Raw genomic sequence first — 17,534 nt, forward strand, 5'->3', positions numbered from 1 at the left:
AAAAAAAAAAAAAAAAAAAAAAAAGCAATTGGTGTGACTGGGGGGGCAGGGGTAATTGGGGGGGTGATCGGGGGGTAAAGGGGGGGTGTGAGTGTGCCTGGCATGTTCTACTGTATGTGTGGTGTGTTGGTGCAACTCACCGAACCTCTCTCCTCGGTGCCGGAACGAAAAATACCGACACGGAGGAGAGAATACATCACTTCCTCTCCTGTGTTTACATTACAGGAGAGGAAGTGATGTCACGGAGGATTTCCATTCGTCGAGAGCGATCGCTAAGGGGGTGGCCATGAATGAATGGCCGCCCCCTCATCCCGGATCGCTCTCGAAGGAATGCCGACCGCCGCAGGCACCGGGGGGGGGCCCGATCGGGCCCCCCACCCGCGGGCAGGCAGGGACTTATATATACGCCCATATGCCTGCCCGTGCCATTCTGCCGACGTATATCGTCGTGCGGCGGTCGGCAAGTGGTTAAATATAACCATATTGACACATTTCTCTTTTATACTGAATTGTGACCTGACGTTACTTGTATATCAAGACATCGCTTGTATATCAAGTCAAAATTTATGAAAAAATGTTGCTTGTCTTGCAAAATGCTCTCAAACTAAGTTACTCTCAAACCAAAGTTTTACTGTAATTGTTTGGGAAATAGAGGTTAGACTTAATTTTAAGGGGTTATGTTAAGTGTTAGTCGGAATATTAAGAATCCGTGGTTCATTGTAAGGGTTTTTTTGTTTTTTTGCTGTCCTGCTTTTTCTATCAAATTTACTATCAATTCAGTTTTCAGCAGGTCAGGCAGAGAAAAATATCAGGGAAATGAGAGTCCCTTTCAGGAGCTACAAGCAGTAGCATTGGTCCAACAGCTGGGCAGAGAAGCTGTCCTTGGCCAGGACAAGGTCATGGCAGAAAAGGAAGGATGGAAGGTGAGCTTTGAAGAGGAGACAAAGGTGCATGACCAAAGTAGAAGGAAGGAAGACCAGCAGGGAGAGAGCTTTAAAGAGAGGATAGAGGTGTACAGATGGGATACAAGGAAGGAAGACAGAGCGAGAGAACTATAAAAAAAGGACCAAGGTGTATGGCCGGGGTAGAAGGAAGGAAAACCAACAGAAAGAGACCTTAAAAGAGAGGACAGCCAGGAAACATGGAAGGAAGACAAGAGAGAGAGAGAGAGAGAGAGAACTATAAAGAGAGGACAAATGAGCATGGCTGGGGTAGAAGGAAGAAAAAACTAAGAGATTGCTTTAAAGAGTGGGACATAGTTCCATGACCAGATTAGAAGGAAAGAGAACCAACAGGGAGAGAGCTTTAAAGAGAGGACAGAGGTGCACAGCCAGGGCATAAGGAAGGAAGGAAGGCACGAAAGAGAACTATAAAGAGGGAACAAAGGTGCACGGCTGGGGTAGAAGGAAGGAAGCCCAACAGAGAGAGACCTTAAAAGAGAGGACCGAGGTGCACAGCCAGGGTACAAGGAAGGAAGACAGAGAGAGAGAGAGAGAGAACTATAATGAGGGAACCAAGGTACATGGCCAGGGTAGAAGGAAGGAAGACCAACAGAGAGACCTTAAAATAGCCAGAGGTGCACAGCCGGGGTATAAAGAAGGAAGGCACGAGAGAGAACTATAAAGAGGGAACAAAGGTGCACGGCCGGGGTAGAAGGAAGGAAGACAAATAGAGAGAGACCTTAAAACAGAGGACCGAGGTGCACAGCCAGGATAGAAGGAAGGAAGACAGAAAGTGAGGGAAAGAACTAATAAGAGGGGACCAAGGTGCACGGCTGAGGTAGAAGGAAGAAAAACTGAGAGAGGGCTTTAAAGAGTGGGACATAGGTCCATGACCAGGTTAGAAGGAAAGAGAACCAACAGGGAGAGAGCTTTAAAGAGAGGATAGAGGTGCACAGCCAGGGGACAAGGAAGTAAGACAAATAGAGAAAGAGAGCTATAAAGAGGGGACCAAGGTGCTTCGCTGGGGTAGAAAGAAGGAAGACTGAGAGAACTGTTAAAGAGGGGACAGAGGTGTATGACCAAAGTTGATGAAAAGAAGAACAAGAGAGAGCTTTAAAAAAAAGGGACAAAGGTTTGTGGCCTGGGTAGAAAGAATAGAATACTGAGGAAAAGCACGGCTGGGGAAGAATAAAGAAAAATAGAGATAGAGCTTTAAAGAGGGACAGAGGTGGACATCCAGAGTACAATGAAGGAAGAAAGGAAAGAGCTTTAAAAAGGGGACGGTGGTGTAGATCTGGGGTTGAAGGAAGGAAGGCGGAGAGAACTTTAATTGTATGACCAAGGTAGAAGGAAAGAAGAATAGAGAGCTTTAAGGAGGGGACAGAGAAGAATTTCCAGTTTGGAAGGAAGGAAGAACAAGCAAGAAGAGACAGAGGGGCACGGCCAGGGTAGAAGGAAGGCTGATGGGTGAGAGCTTTAGAGAGGGAAAAGAGGTGCATGGCTAGGATAGAAGGAAGGAAGAACAAAGGAGAGAACGTTAAAGAGGTTGCAGAGGGGCAAATCCAGGGTAGAAGGAAATATGACAGAGAGCTTTGAAGAAGGAAAAGATCCAGGGTAGGAGGAAGAAAGAACGAGAGAGAGAGAGGGGACAAAGGTGCATGGACGGGGTAATAGAAAGGAATAATGATCGACAGACAGCTTTAAAGAAGGGAAAGAGGTGCACTGCCTAGGTAGAAAGAATGGAAGACCGAGGAAAAACTTTAAAAAGAAGAGAGAGGTGCATGGCCAGGGTAGAAGGAAGGAAGTACGAGAAATAGAGAGAGAGAGCAGGGAGGAAAAGGGAGGGGAATACAGGGAGGAGAGTGGGAGGGGAGGAAAGAGAACGCAGACAGAGAAAAGGCAAAAAAAAAAAAAAAAAAGAAAAAGAGATGGAGGAGGTAGTAAAAGAAAAAGGTGGGAGGCAGTGGAGAGGAGAGCGGGTGGGAGAAGAGAGGGATCTGAAAGTAGGCAGTCAGGGGAAGAAGTGGAGGAAGGTTTGCAGGGGGGAGTCCAGGAGGCACTCAGTAATAATAGGAAGAGGAAATCGTAGAGGAGGAACAGAGGCAGCAGCTAGGAGGAAGAATATCCCGGGCAGAGAGGTAAGCATTGCATTCCTTCTTCTATCACACAAGAGAGAGAGAGAGAGGCCTTCACAGGGATAACACTAACCCTTCCCCTACCACTGGGAGGCCCCGGCGAGGCGCCCCCGGCACACAAATGACATTCCGCCTGTGACATTTAACCCTTTGGCTGACGAACTGCCCTTTTTTCCAAATTTCGCAGATCCCACCCTGGCAGCAAAGGGTTAAATCTCACGCTAGCATAGCTAAGACCTTAACCCGTGCCGTGCCAGGGCGCTGCAACCCTAACGCTCTGGTGTCACCCCATTAACCCCTTCATGGCTGGCGCCTTTTTTTAACGTGGTGCTGCGTTAACCCCTTTCCTTGCTGGAAAAGGCTGCGCGTCCCTGCGGCATCCATCGCTTAAGTGCTGCTGAGTGCGCCTTGTGAGGCGGCAAGCCACGGCGCTGTTCACCCCCCACCTTGCTAAAAAAAAAAGAAAAAAAAAAGGCTGCACTGCCGCAGCTTTAACCCCTTCCTTGCTGTAGATTGTCCCCCCCCCCCAAAAATAAAATAAAAATATAGAACTAACACCTTGCTAAAAAAAAAAAAAGCTGCACTGCCGCAGCGTTAACCCCTTCAGCGCAGGGCCTTGTCAATTGAGGCATAGCTGTGACAGCAACTTGCCGGTGAGGACTTTCAGAACCCTGGCTGACCCTTCCGCAGCATCCGGCACTGCAGAATTAACCCTATAGATACCCAAGGGAACAGACACAGCATAAAGCTGCCTGGCCCTGTAAAAGTGCACACAATTCTGCAGCATGGATGTCTATGGGGTATTCAGAGCAAGTGGGGGGGGGGGGGATTGTGAGCTGCATAGCACCATAGCATTAACCCTTTACCTGCTGGACCCTTGATGCAGGGAAGAGCATAACCCTTGCAGGAATTAACCTCTTGCCTGTTGGAAGGTGGTAAAGCAGCCAGAGGCCATGTAGCCTGGTGGTATGACCTGGCACCCCTGGTGGTATGACCCTGGGGCCCTGGTGTTATGACCCTACAGCCCTGATGGTATGACCTGGCACCCCTGGTGGTATGACCCTGTGGCCCTGGTGGTATGACCCTACGGCCCTGATGGTATGACCCTGCGGTCCTGGTGGTATGACCCTGCGGCCCTGGTGGTATGACCCTACGGCCCTGGTGGTATGACCCTGGGGCCCTGGTGGTATGACCCTGGGGCCCTGGTGGTATGACCCTACGGCCCTGGTGGTATGACCCTACAGCCCTGCTGGTATGACCCTACGGCCCTGATGGTATGACCCTATGGCCCTGGTGTTATGACCCTGCGGCCATGGTGTTATGGCCCTGGTGGTATGACCCTATGGCCCTGGTAGTATGACCCTGTGGCCCTGGTGGTATGACCCTACGGCCCTGGTAGTATGACCTTGCGGCCCTGGTGGTATGACCCTGTGGCCCTGGTGGTATGACCCTGCGGTCCTGATGGTATGACCCTGTGGCCCTGGTGGTATGACCCTACAGCCTGGTGGTATGACCCTGTGGCCCTGATGGTATGACCCTGTGGCCCTGGTGGTATGACCCTACAGCCCAGAGGTATGACCCTACGGCCCTGGTGGTATGACCACCCCTGCTGAGAATAGAAATCTCCGTAGACTAACACATGATACAACAGACTTTTTCTACGCTTTTGTAACTTTTTTTTGCAACATTAAGTCTTCAGAGCATTACAGAATCCCATCATTTAAACCAGGTCCCCATTGCCACATCCCTGCAGGACCCCCTCTAGGGGCCCTACTGTAACCTGAAGTAACCTGCAGCCCTTAACCCCTTACCTGCTGCTTATTAAAAATAATAACAGGGGATGACATTGATGCAATGAATGCCCTAAAAGCCAAGTAAGCACCGTGCCACATCGCAGCCTTGACTAATAATGGATCAAGCCCCTGTCGCCTTAACTCCGTCCTGGCTGGAGGGGGAAATACCTCCTTCTCCCTCAATCCTCCCTCCCAGCAAAAAATCCGCCCCAATCCTATCTCCCAGAAAACATCTCCCCCATCCCCCTCCCAGAAAAAATCCCCCCCCCCAGCAAAAATCCTCCCTCTAAGCAAACCCCCCCAATCCTACCTCCCAGCAAACATACTCCTCCCAATCCCCCCTCCCAGAAAAAATCACCCCCCGAAAAATACCTCAATCTCCTCTCCCAGTGAAAATCCTCCCCCACAATCAACCCTCCCAGCACAAATCCAATCCCCCCCAGTTCTCCCTCCCAGCAGAAATCATTCTAATCCCCCTCCCAGCAATAATCCTCCTTTCCCCCAACCCCCCTAACAGGAAAAAATCTTCCTTCCCCCTCCCTAGCAAAATCCCCCCCCCATTCCCCTTCCAGCAAAAATCCCCCCTCCCAGCAAAAATCCTCCTCCCCCTCAATCCCCTCCTAGAAAAAATCCCCCCACCCCCTTCAGCAATAATCCTCCTTCCCCCAAACCCCCCTAACAGCAAAAATCCTCCTTCCCCCTAAATCCCCCCTCCCAGTAAAGATCATCCTTCCCCCTCAATCCCCCTTTCAAGCAAAAACCCCCCCATCCCCCTTCGTTTTAAAAAGCCTCCTCCCCCCTCAATCCCCCCTCCTAGCAACCCCCCTAATCCCTTCTCCCAGTAAAAATCCACCCCCCCCATCCTTCCTCCTGGCAAAAATCTTCCCTCCAGTCCCCCAGCAAAAATCCCCTCCCCCAATTCCCCCTGCCAGCAGAAATCCTCCTCTCCCCCAATTACCCCTCCCAGCACCCCCCATCCCCAATTCCTACTCTCAGTAAAAATCCTTCCCCCCCAATCCCTTCTCCCAGCAAAGCTCCTCCTTCTCCTTGGGTTGGGCCCCCAACCCCCCCAGCAAAAATCCCCCCAATTACCCTCCCACCCAGAAAATATTCCTTTTGGTAAAGCCACAGCTTAACTGCCTGCTTTTACTGCCCCCCCCTCCCCCCCAGCATGTGAAGGAGCCCTACTTGTGCTTGTCGCTCATAGGGCAGCCCATTAAAACCAAAGGGCTGTCCAAGGGATGGCACAAAAAACGCACACGATTGTGCACATATTCAGAAGCACAAAATAGGAACGGAGCCTTATAGACGGATAACTTCATTTATTACATTTGACTCTGGTCAGTAAAATCAAGATCAAACTATTATAGGGTACAATAATCGAATGCACAAAGCTGGTTTATAGGTCTAGAGGACATGAGGATTGGTGAAAGATACGATACTGGAAGTGAATGATGGTAGTAAATGATGGGATGATTTTGTACAATGTCTGCAATTTTAGGGGGAGCTGGTTGTTGTTTCAGATCATTTGCACTATGAATAGTATGAGGGATCTTCTCAAATTTAACGTTGTATCGCCTCTTCGCTGCTTGATTTTATCCCCCTGGACCCCGCAACCACCTGCGGAGAGGCCCCATTCTCTTGACATGGTGAATAATTCCAAGTGTAGCATCAAAGTCATGGCATGAGTACATCCCTGCAGTTAAAGTAGAAGTGGTGGTGGGGGGGGGGGGGGCAATAAAACCATGACCTATCCGTTGGGTTTTACCGACCCCCCAGCGCTAGTGTAAACAAGCCCTTAGGTCTTATTTACACTTGTGGTCAGAGCGGTAAAAATGTGTGGTTCGGCCATGTTTTTAGGGGTTCAATGGATCCCTAGGGTTCCTCCAGAGGTTGCTAGGGGTTCCATGGAACCCTAGGTTTCCTCCAGAGGTTGTTAGGGGTTCCATGAATCCCTAGGGTTCCTCCAGAGGTTGCTATGAGTTCTGTGGGTCCATAGGGTTCCTCCAGAGGTTGCTAGAGGTTCCATGGATCCCTAGGTTTCCTCCAGAGGTTGTTAGGGGTTCCATGAATACCTAGGGTTCCTCCAGAGGTTGCTAGGGGTTCCATGGGTCCATAGGGTTCCTCCAGAGGTTGTTAGGGGTGCCATGGATCCCTAGGGTTTCTTCAGAGGTTGCTAGGGGTTCCATGGATCCCTATGGTTCTTCCAGAGGTTGTTAGAGGTTCCATGGATCCCTAGGGTTCCTCCAGAGGTTGTTAGGGGTTCCATGGATCCCTAGGGTTCTTCCAGAAGTTGTTAGGGGTTCCATGGATCCCTAGGGTTCTTCTAGAGGTTGTTAGGGGTTCTATGGATCCCTAGGGTTCTTCCAGAAGTTGTTAGGGGTTCCATGGATCCCTAGGGTTCTTCCAAAGGTTGTTAGGGGTTCCATGGAAGCCTAGGGTTCCTCCAGAGATTGCTAGGGGTTCCATGAGCAATGAGCAATATCTACCTCTCAGATAAGGTCCTAATGACATCATTGCCCTTTTTAGCTATCTGTAAGGGGGTGATTCTTCCCAGTGACTACAAGTGTGAGGAGCATTCTTCCCACTGACCATTACACTAATGTATCATGAGTTGTAGATATAGACATTTTTAGTAGGGGTTCCCTGGGACTGGAAAGTTATTTTGAAGGGTTTCTCCGTGTTAAAAGGTTGAGAAAGACCGGCTTACGGGAATAAAACAGGTCATGAGGAGGTGATATAACGCCTCCTCAACCCCTGTCAAATGCCCATCGAAGAGCAATATAAATGTGAATTGCTCTTTAGAGGGTACCACATGTGTAAAGGAGCCCTTGGAAAATCGGCCACAGGAACAGAAAGCTGAAAATGAGTCTCTATCTCTGATTTCCATTGGTCGTTTGTGTTCTCACAATCCACTCATGACACGTTTGAGGGCCCATTAAGACCTTGGTGTGTTGCGGGAACTCACATTGCGTTTTTTTTTTTTTTTGACGTGTTAATGTGTGTTGTGTTAAGACATGACACTTAAAATCTAGCAGAAAGGGATACGCACCATTTTGTGGCATAGTAGTGCGTTGATGCTCATTGTGGTGTAATGAAAAGCAGGTCGCATTGCCTTACTACGTTGGCAGTGCCATTCAACGTGAATGAGATTGAAAGAATGGCACCGCAAGGGTCCATATGCGTTGAAATGTGCCTCTTGGCACAGTACATGCATTGTGGTGTACTACACCACACAAAAATGCATATGCGTTCTTTTCTTCCTCCTTTTGTGTTAACATGTGTCCAAAGTCGCATGACTAGTCGCACAAGTGTGAATGGAGCCTTACACAATGCGTTCGATTTAATAAAACTGGAGAGTGCAGAATCGGTCCAGCTGTGCATGGTAGCCAATCAGCTTCTGATTTTAGCTTGTTCAAGTAAGCTTTGACAATAAAATCTGAAAGCTGATTGGTTTCTATGCCCAGCTGCACCAGATTCTGCACTCTCCAGTTTTAGTAAATCAAAACCATTGTGTAAGGCTTTATTCACGCTTGGGCGACTTGTTGTGCAACTCTCAGCCAATTGATTTCAATAGAACTCGTTCCAATCTATGCGACTTAAAGTCGCAGCAAATTTGAAATGGCTATTGCACTACTTCAATGCGACTTCCTCCAGAGAGTGTAAAAGTCGGATCAAAGTTGCACTCAAAATCGTGCGGCTTTGGAGTCGCATTCATATGAACGGAGCCTTAATGCACGTTAACAAGGGAGACAACACATGTGTTATCGCAGCGCACAAGAAACGCCAGAAGTGACCGGTTGATAGAAGTTGCTTCTCTTCACCACAGCGGGTTTCCTTGTTGCGCATACTTGGGGAAATAATGAGATTCCTCTGCAGCAAAGAGACTCGCCGCACCTCTGCTAAAGCTTGTGCTGCCACTTAGCGATTGTGTCACCCACTGCAAGTGTGCCCACCAATAGAGATCAGAATTTCCATATCCTGATGAAGAATCATCCAATTTAAGAAAATATATTTTCTAGTGAACCAATTATCTGCCTTCATAATGCACAAAATCACGCCCATACGCATACATGTGGTACTGCAAGTGGCAGCATTTCTGGTCCTGTGCCCGCACACCGCATCTGCTGGGGGGTCTTGCTTCTTTTTTTTTTTTTCTTTATTTCTCTTTCTTTGTTTTTCTTTCCTGATTATCTGCCTTATCTGCGTAAGTTTTCTTTTCTTTTTTATTTTTAAATTGCAGCTTACTAATTCTTAGATGTGGTGGCTGCATTTATTTTTTATTTTTCTTTCTTTCTTTCTTTCTCTTTCTTTCTTTCTATCTTTTTTTCTTTCTTGCTTTTTTTCTATATTTCTTTCTTTCTTTGTATCTTTCTCTTTCTTTCTTTCTTTCTTTCTTTCTATCTTTGTATCGTTCTCTTTCTTTCTTTCTTTGTATCTTTCTCTTTCTTTCTTTCTTTCTTTCTATCGTTCTCTTTCTTTCTTTCTTTGTATCTTTCTCTTTCTTTCTTTCTTTCTCTCTTTCTTTCTTTCTTTCTTTCTTTCTCTTTCTTTGTTTTTCTTTTCCTGATTATCTGCCTTATCTGCGTAAGTTTTCTTTTCTTTTTTATTTTTAAATTGCAGCTTACTAATTCTTAGATGTGGTGGCTGCATTTATTTTTTATTTTTCTTTCTTTCTTTCTTTCTTTCTTTCTTTCTTTCTTTCTTTCTTTCTCTTTCTTTCTTGCTTTTTATCTATATTTATTTCTTTCTTTGTATCTCTTTCTTTCTTTCTTTCTTTCTTTCTTTCTTTCTTTCTTTCTATCTTTGTATCGTTCTCTTTCTTTCTTTCTTTGTATCTTTCTCTTTCTTTCTTTCTTTCTATCGTTCTCTTTCTTTCTTTCTTTCTTTGTATCTTTCTCTCTTTCTTTCTTTCTTTCTTTCTCTTTCTTTCTTGCTTTTTATCTATATTTATTTCTTTCTTTGTATCTCTTTCTTTCTTTCTTTCTTTCTTTCTTTCTTTCTATCTTTGTATCGTTCTCTTTCTTTCTTTCTTTGTATCTTTCTCTTTCTTTCTTTCTTTCTATCGTTCTCTTTCTTTCTTTCTTTCTTTCTTTGTATCTTTCTCTCTTTCTTTCTTTCTTTCTTTCTTTCTTTCTTTCTTTCTTTCTTTCTCTTTCTTTCTTTTTCTTTCCTGATTATCTGCCTTATCTGCTTAAGTTTTCTTTTCTTTTTTATTATTATATTGCTTACTAATTCGTAGATGTGGTGGCTGCATTTGTTTTTTATTTCTCTTTCTTTCTTTCTCTTTCTTTATTTCTCTCTATTTCTTTCTCTTTTTCTTTCTTTCTTTCTTTCTTTCTTTCTTTCTTTCTTTCTTTCTTTCTTTCTTTCTTTCTCTTTCCCAATTATCTGCATAAGGCTCCATGCACACTAGCGTTTTTTAAAAGCTCCTAAAAGCTGTTATTAGCATTTTTTTCTACTCTTGTGCTGTGTACACACGATCGGAAATTCGGCCAGCAAAACACTGATGAGAGCTTTTGGTCAAAAAAAAATGCAACCGTGTGTATGCTCCATCAGATTTTTGCTGGCAGAATTTCGGCCAGCAAAAGATTGAGAGCAGGTTGTCAATTTTTCGGTCGGAAAAAGTTTCTATCCGAAAATGCGATCGTGTGTATGCAATTGTGACATGCAAAAACTCACGCAGGCTCAGATTCAACTACAGACGGAAGCTATTGGCTAATGGGCATTGAACTTCCCTTTTCTAGTCCCATCGTACGTATTGTACGTCACCGCGTTCTTGACGGTCGGAATTTGGTGTGACCGTGTGTGTGCAAGACAGCTTGAGCGAAATCCCGTCGGAATTCCGTGGGGGAAAACCATCAGAGCTTTTTCCAACAAAAATTCCGAACATGTGTATGCGCCATTAGATTCTAAATAGTGTTATCCTTTGTATCCATGCAAACTACTTTAGGCTATTAGCGTTTTCTGAGCTTCAGTTTCTAGGAGCAGAATTTTTTTTTCATCAGCATTTTTTAGTCATCATTTTTTTATTCAGGGTTTTCTGGCTTTTTTTTTTTTAGCTTATAGTGTGCATGGAGATTTAGTTTTCTTTTTCTTTGTTATACTGCAGCTTACCAATTCTTAGGTGTGATGGCTGCATTTGTTTTCTTTTTTTCTTTCTTCCTTTCTTTCCTTTCTTTCTATCCTTCATTGTTTGTTTCTTTCTTTTCTTTCTTTCTATCATTCTTTCTTTTCTTTCGCTCTTTCATTCGTTCTTTTCTTTCGCTCTTTCATTCATTCTTTTCTTTCTATCTTTCTTTTCTTTCTTTCTTTCTTTTCTTTCTATCCTTCTTTATTTTCTTTCTTTTTCTTGTTTTTTCTTTCTTTTTCTTTCCCGATTATCTGCCTTATCTGCTTTAGTTTTCTTATCTTTTTTATTATTATATTGAAGCTTACCAATTCTTAGATGTGGTGGCTGCATATGTTTTTTGTTTCTTTGTATCTTTCTCTTTCTATCTTTGTTTCTTTCTTTCCATTTTTCTTTCTATCATTCTCTTTCTTTCCTTCTTTCTTTCTTTCTTTCTTTCTTTCTTTCTTTCTTTCTTTCTTTCTTTCTTTTTCTTTCCCTATTATCTGTCTGATCTGCTTTAGTTTTCTTTTCTTTTTTATTATTATATTGCAGCTTACCAATTCGTATATGTGGTGGCTGCATTTGTTTTCTTTTTCTCTCTTTTTTCCTTTCTATCTTTCATTATTTCTTTCTTTCCATCTTTCTTTTATTTCCTTTCTTTCCTTTCTTTCTATCTTTCCTTTCTTTCTATCTTTCTTTCTTTTCTTTCTTTCTTTCCTTTCTTTATATCTTTCTTTCTTTCCTTTCTTTCTATTTCTTTCTTTCTTTCTCTTTCTTTCTATGTTTCATTCTTTCTTTTCTTTCTATCTTTCTTTCCATCTTTCTTTCCTTTCTTCCTATCTTTCATTCTTTCTTTTTTTTCTATCTTTCTTTCTTTCTTTTTTTTCTTTCCTTTCTTATCTTTCTTTCTATCTTTCTTTCTGTTTTTTTTTTCATTCTTTTTCTTTCCTGATTATCTGCCTTATCTGCTTTAGTTTTCCTTTTCTTTTTTTTTTTTTTATTATTATTATATTGCAGCTTACTAATTCTTAGATGTGGTTACTGCATATGTTTTTTCTTTCTTTCTCTTTCTTTCCCGATTATCGTTTTTTTTTAAGCTAGAAGCTGTTATTAGCATTTTTTTCTACTCTTATGCCCTGTACACACGGTCTGACATTCAGACAACAAAATCCGTCAGATTTTTTCCGACAGATTTTGGCCCAAACTTGTCTTGCATACACACGGTCGCACAAAGTTGTTGGAAAATCTGATTGTTCAGAACGAGGTGACGTATATCATGTATGATGGGACTATAAACGGCATGCGTGGCACTTTGTGCGTCAGATTTGTCTACACACGGTCAGAATTTAAACGATTGGATTTTGTTGTCGGAAAATTTTAGATCCAGCTCTGAAACTTTGTGTGTCTAAAATTCTGATGGAAAAAGTCAGATGGAGCCCACACACGATCAGAATTTTCGACAACGCGATCCTATCGCACATTTTCCATCGGAAAGTCCGACTGTGTGTACAGGGCATTAGACGCTAAATGGTGTCATCATTTGTGTCCATGCACACTACTTTAGGCTATAAGCGTTTTCTGAGCTTCAGCTTCTAGGAGCAGAATTTTTTATTTTTTAATCAGCATTTTTCATTCAGCGTTTTTCTGGCTTTGTTTTAGCTTATAGTGTGCATGGAGATCGAGTTTCCTTTTCTTTATTATACCGCAGCTTACCAATTCTTAGGTGTGATGGCTGCATTTGTTTTCTTTTTCTCTCTTTTTCTTTCTGTCTTTCTTTCTTTTCTTTCTTTTCTTTTCTTTTTTCTTCCACCTTCCTCACCTAGGCAAGATTGATATCGCCCCCTGCCTGAAGTCTTTGGGATAGCCACGTCACACATCCCAGGAGCCAAATCCCAGTGGCCAAATGTTACATTGTTGGGGCACTATTTCATCAACAGCAACGATGGGATTATTCCTTCCACAGATACCAGTGATGGGGCACTATTTCTCCCATTGATACCAATGATGGGACACTATTCCTCCCATGGATGCCAATGATGGGGCACTATTCCTCCTATTGATACCAATGATGGGGCACTATTCCTCCCACTGATACAAATGATGGGGCACTATTCCTCCCATGGATACCATTGATGGGGCACTATTCCACCCATTGTTACCAATGATGGGGCACCCCCCCCCCATTGTTACCAATTACGAGGCACTATTCCACCAATTGTTACCAATGATAGGGCACTATTCCCCCCCCCCCCCCTTGTTACCTATTATGGGGCACTATTCCTCCCACTGATACCAATGATGGGACACTATTCCTCCCACTGATAACAATGATGGGGCACTATTCCTCCCATGGATACCATTGATGGGGCACTATTCCTCCCATGGATACCATTGATGGGGCACTATTCCACCCATTGTTACCAATGATGGGGCACTACCCCCCCCCCCCCATTGTTACCAATTATGGGGCACTATTCCTCTCATTCCTCTCACTGATACCAATGATGGGGCACTATTCCTACCATGGATACAAATGATGGGGCACTATTCCTCTCACTGATACCAGTGATGGGACACTATTCCTCCTATCAATACCAATGATGGGGCACTATTCCTCTCACTGATACCAGTGATGGGGCACTATTCCTCCTATTGATACCAATGATGGGGCACTATTCCTCCTACTGATACCAGTGAAGGGGGACTATTCCCCCCATTGTTACCAATGATGGGGCATTAATCCTCTCACTGATACCAATGTTGGAGCACTATTCCTCCTATTGATACCAATTATGGGGCACTATTCCTCCCACTGATACCAGTGAAGGGGTGCTATTCCCCCAATTGTTACCAATAATGGGGCACTATTCCTCCCACTGATAACAATGATGGGGCACTATTCCTCCCATGGATACCATTGATGGGGCACTATTCCTCCCATGGATACCATTGATGGGGCACTATTCCACCCATTGTTACCAATGATGGGGCACTACCCCCCCCCCCCCATTGTTACCAATTATGGGGCACTATTCCTCTCATTCCTCTCACTGATACCAATGATGGGGCACTATTCCTACCATGGATACAAATGATGGGGCACTATTCCTCTCACTGATACCAGTGATGGGACACTATTCCTCCTATCAATACCAATGATGGGGCACTATTCCTCTCACTGATACCAGTGATGGGGCACTATTCCTCCTATTGATACCAATGATGGGGCACTATTCCTCCTACTGATACCAGTGAAGGGGGACTATTCCCCCCATTGTTACCAATGATGGGGCATTAATCCTCTCACTGATACCAATGTTGGAGCACTATTCCTCCTATTGATACCAATTATGGGGCACTATTCCTCCCACTGATACCAGTGAAGGGGTGCTATTCCCCCAATTGTTACCAATAATGGGGCACTATTCCTCCCACTGATACCAGTGAAGGGGCACTATTCCCCCCACTGATACTAGTAATGGGGCACTATTCCCCCCATTGTTACCAATCATGGGACACTATTCCTCCCACTAATACCAATGATGGGGTACAATTCTTCTCATTGATACCAATGATGAGGCACTATTCCTCCCATTGATACCAATGATTGGTGCACCATTCCTCCTTATACCAATGATGGGGCATTGGTTACATGCACGTACATCGGGGGATTTTCTACTCCCACTTGGCAAAGTCTGGCCCTCCTAAAGTCTGAAACTTGCCCTTTGTTTGGAAAGATTGAAGACCCCTGCTGTAGACAACGGACCTAGTAAGAAGGTTGTTGGCACTATGGAAATTCTGTACTATAATAAAAAATAATAATAACAATAAAAGAATAATAATATTGTTATAATAATAGTAATAATAATCATAATAGTACAATAATAATAATAATATAGTAATATTAATAATAATAATATTAATAACAATAATAATAATAATAATAAAAATACTATCAACAATAAAAGAATAATAATATTCCTCTAAAAGCATATTTTTTGTGAATAATGTTATAATAATAATAATAATAATGTTATAATATAATAAATTATGTGAATAAGCTTTTCTTTTTTTTTGTGTATGTGTTTTGTATGTTGTTCTTGTTTCTTTTTAAATCTTCAGAATTTACCAAAATTAGCAATATGTTTAGGTGGACTGACCCTTTAAGAACCCGTCTCAATGTAACGCCGTCACGTACAAGACACATACATTTTATTTTGTTCTCTTTTAGCTGCAAAGATGAACTTACACTTTAAGACAGAGCTTACTTAGAAATCCCTTTTCTGCTGGAGGGGCTCAAAAAAAAAAGAAAAAAAAAAAGAATCTTTCTACACCTGCAACAGTGACCCCTTTCTATGTTGGAACAAAGGAGCCAGACACCGCGGGAACCCTCTGGTGTAGTACCATCTCCGCATGAGACGGCATCATTAACTCCATGCCTGCTGCTGCATTAACACTGTCCCTGCTAGCGAGGACAACAGCCAGCATGTCCCCCTGTCCCCTTCGGACAGACCCCCACAGAGACAGGCTGGTAAAGATACACCCCAGGCCGGGGCATTTATCAATCTAGGGCAAGCTGACATAAAGGCGGATTGTGCATTATGCCTATATATTTTTCTGAAACGCATTAGAATGTCTATAGAAAGCCCTCTCCTTACTGATATATTCATTTCCAGGAACACTGTACTGCTGAGCTATTGAATGTCAGCCAATCACGTACAAGATAATTACAGAAGGTTAGGATACGATACGTTGTTGGTAATTATAGAGCTCTTATAAATTGGTTTATACATTTATTTTTTTCGCTGCTCTTTAATAAATATCAAACCTGTAGAAGAACCTTTCTCAAGGTTCCACCATAGAGGATCCATTGAAATAATCTACGGGTCTCGGGGAACCCCCATTTAACCTTATTATATCTACAGCTCGTGGTATAGTACAGGAAGTTGTAGATATTATAATGAAGAAATAATGAATTGGAGAGGATTTTTTTATAAAAATAATAATAATTGATAAAAAAGTAAAAGTTGTAATTGTCTTGTCTTGTCTTATCGGTGGTCAGTGGAGAAATGTCCATTTCATTGGTGGTCATCAGCGGGATAATCTTAGGTCGATAAAAAGGTGCTCCTTCACAATGAAAAACGGAGGAAAATGTTTCCTTTACATTGGTGGTCAATAGAGGAGGTGCTCCTTTACATTGGTGGTCAGTAGAGAAGGTTCTCCTTTACATTGGTGATCAGTAGAGGAGGTTCTCCTTTACATTGGTGATCAGTAGAAGAAGTACTCCTTTACATTGGTGGTCAATAGAGGAGGTGCTTCTTTACATTGGTTATCAGTAGAGGAGGTGCTCCTTTAGATTGGTAGTTAGTAGAGCAGGTGCTCCTTTACATTGATGGTCAGTATAGGAGGTGCTTCTTTACATTGATGGTCAGTATAGGAGGTGCTTCTTTACATTGGTTGTCAGTAGAGACGGTTCTCGTTTACATTAGTTGTCAGTAGAGGAGGTGCTCCTTTACATTGGTAGTCAGTAGAAGAGCTGCTCCTTTACATTAGTGGTCAGTAGAGGAGGTGCTCCTTTACATTGGTGGTCAGTAGAGGGGGTGCTGCTCCTTTAAATTGGTGATCAGTATAGGAGGTACTCCTTTACATTGGTGGTCAGTAGAGGAGGTGCTTCTTTACATTGGTGCTCAGTAGAGGAGGTGCTCCTTTACATTGGTGCTCAGTAGAGGAGGTGCTCATTTACATTGGTGCTCAGTAGAGGAGGTGCTCCTTTACATTGGTGCTCAGTAGAGGAGGTGCTCATTTACATTGGTGCTCAGTAGAGGAGGTGCTCCTTTACATTGGTGATCAGTAGAGGTGGTGCTTCTTTACATTGGTTGTCAGTAGAGGGGGTGCTCATTTACATTGGTGGTCAGTAGAGGGGGTGCTTTTTTACATTGGTTGTCAGTATAGAAGGTGCTCCTTTACATTGGTGGTCAGTAGAGGGGTTGCTCCTCTACATTGGTGGTCAGTAGAGGGGGTGCTCCTTTACATGTGTGGTCAGTAGAGGAGGTGCTTCTTTACATTGGTGGTCAGTAGAGGGGGTGCTCCTTTACATTTGTGGTCAGTAGAGAAGGTTCTCCTTTAGATTGGTAGTCAGTAGAGGAAGTTCTCCTTTACATTGGTGGTCAGTAGAGGAGGTGCTCCTTTAGATTGGTAGTCAGTAGAGGAGGTGCTCCTTTACATTGGTGGCCAGTAGAGGAGGTGCTCCTTTGATTGGTAGTCAGTAGAGGAGGTGTTTTTTTACATTGGTGGTCAGTAGAGGAGGTACTCTTTTACATTGGTGGCCAGTAGAGGAGGTGCTCCTTTACATTGGTGGCCAGTAGAGGAGGTGCTCCTTTACATTGATGGTCAGTAGAGGGGGTGCTCTTTTACATTGGTGGTCAGTAGAGAAGGTTCTCCTTCACATTGGTGATCAGTAGAGGGGGTGCTTTTTTACATTGGTTGTCAGTATAGGAGGTGCTCCTTTACATTGGTGGTCAGAAGAGGGGTTGCTCCTCTACATTGGTGGTCA

At 43.7% G+C, this 17,534-nt stretch overlaps 1 long non-coding RNA gene across 1 annotated transcript in view; it reads left to right on the top strand.

The window, feature by feature from the left end:
* Nucleotides 1-474: 474 nt before the first annotated feature.
* Nucleotides 475-17,534, top strand: part of LOC143933765 (uncharacterized) — a 79,872-nt gene continuing 62,812 nt past the window's right edge. The window contains exon 1 of the long non-coding RNA XR_013263147.1: nt 475-3,079. This is a non-coding gene — a long non-coding RNA (uncharacterized LOC143933765). The remainder of the gene's footprint in view (nt 3,080-17,534) is intronic.

The sequence above is a fragment of the Lithobates pipiens genome, unplaced genomic scaffold, assembly GCF_037356315.1.
Source record: "Lithobates pipiens isolate NorthernLeopardFrog02 unplaced genomic scaffold, aLitPip1_a1.2 Scaffold_27, whole genome shotgun sequence".
Lineage (NCBI taxonomy): Eukaryota > Metazoa > Chordata > Amphibia > Anura > Ranidae > Lithobates > Lithobates pipiens.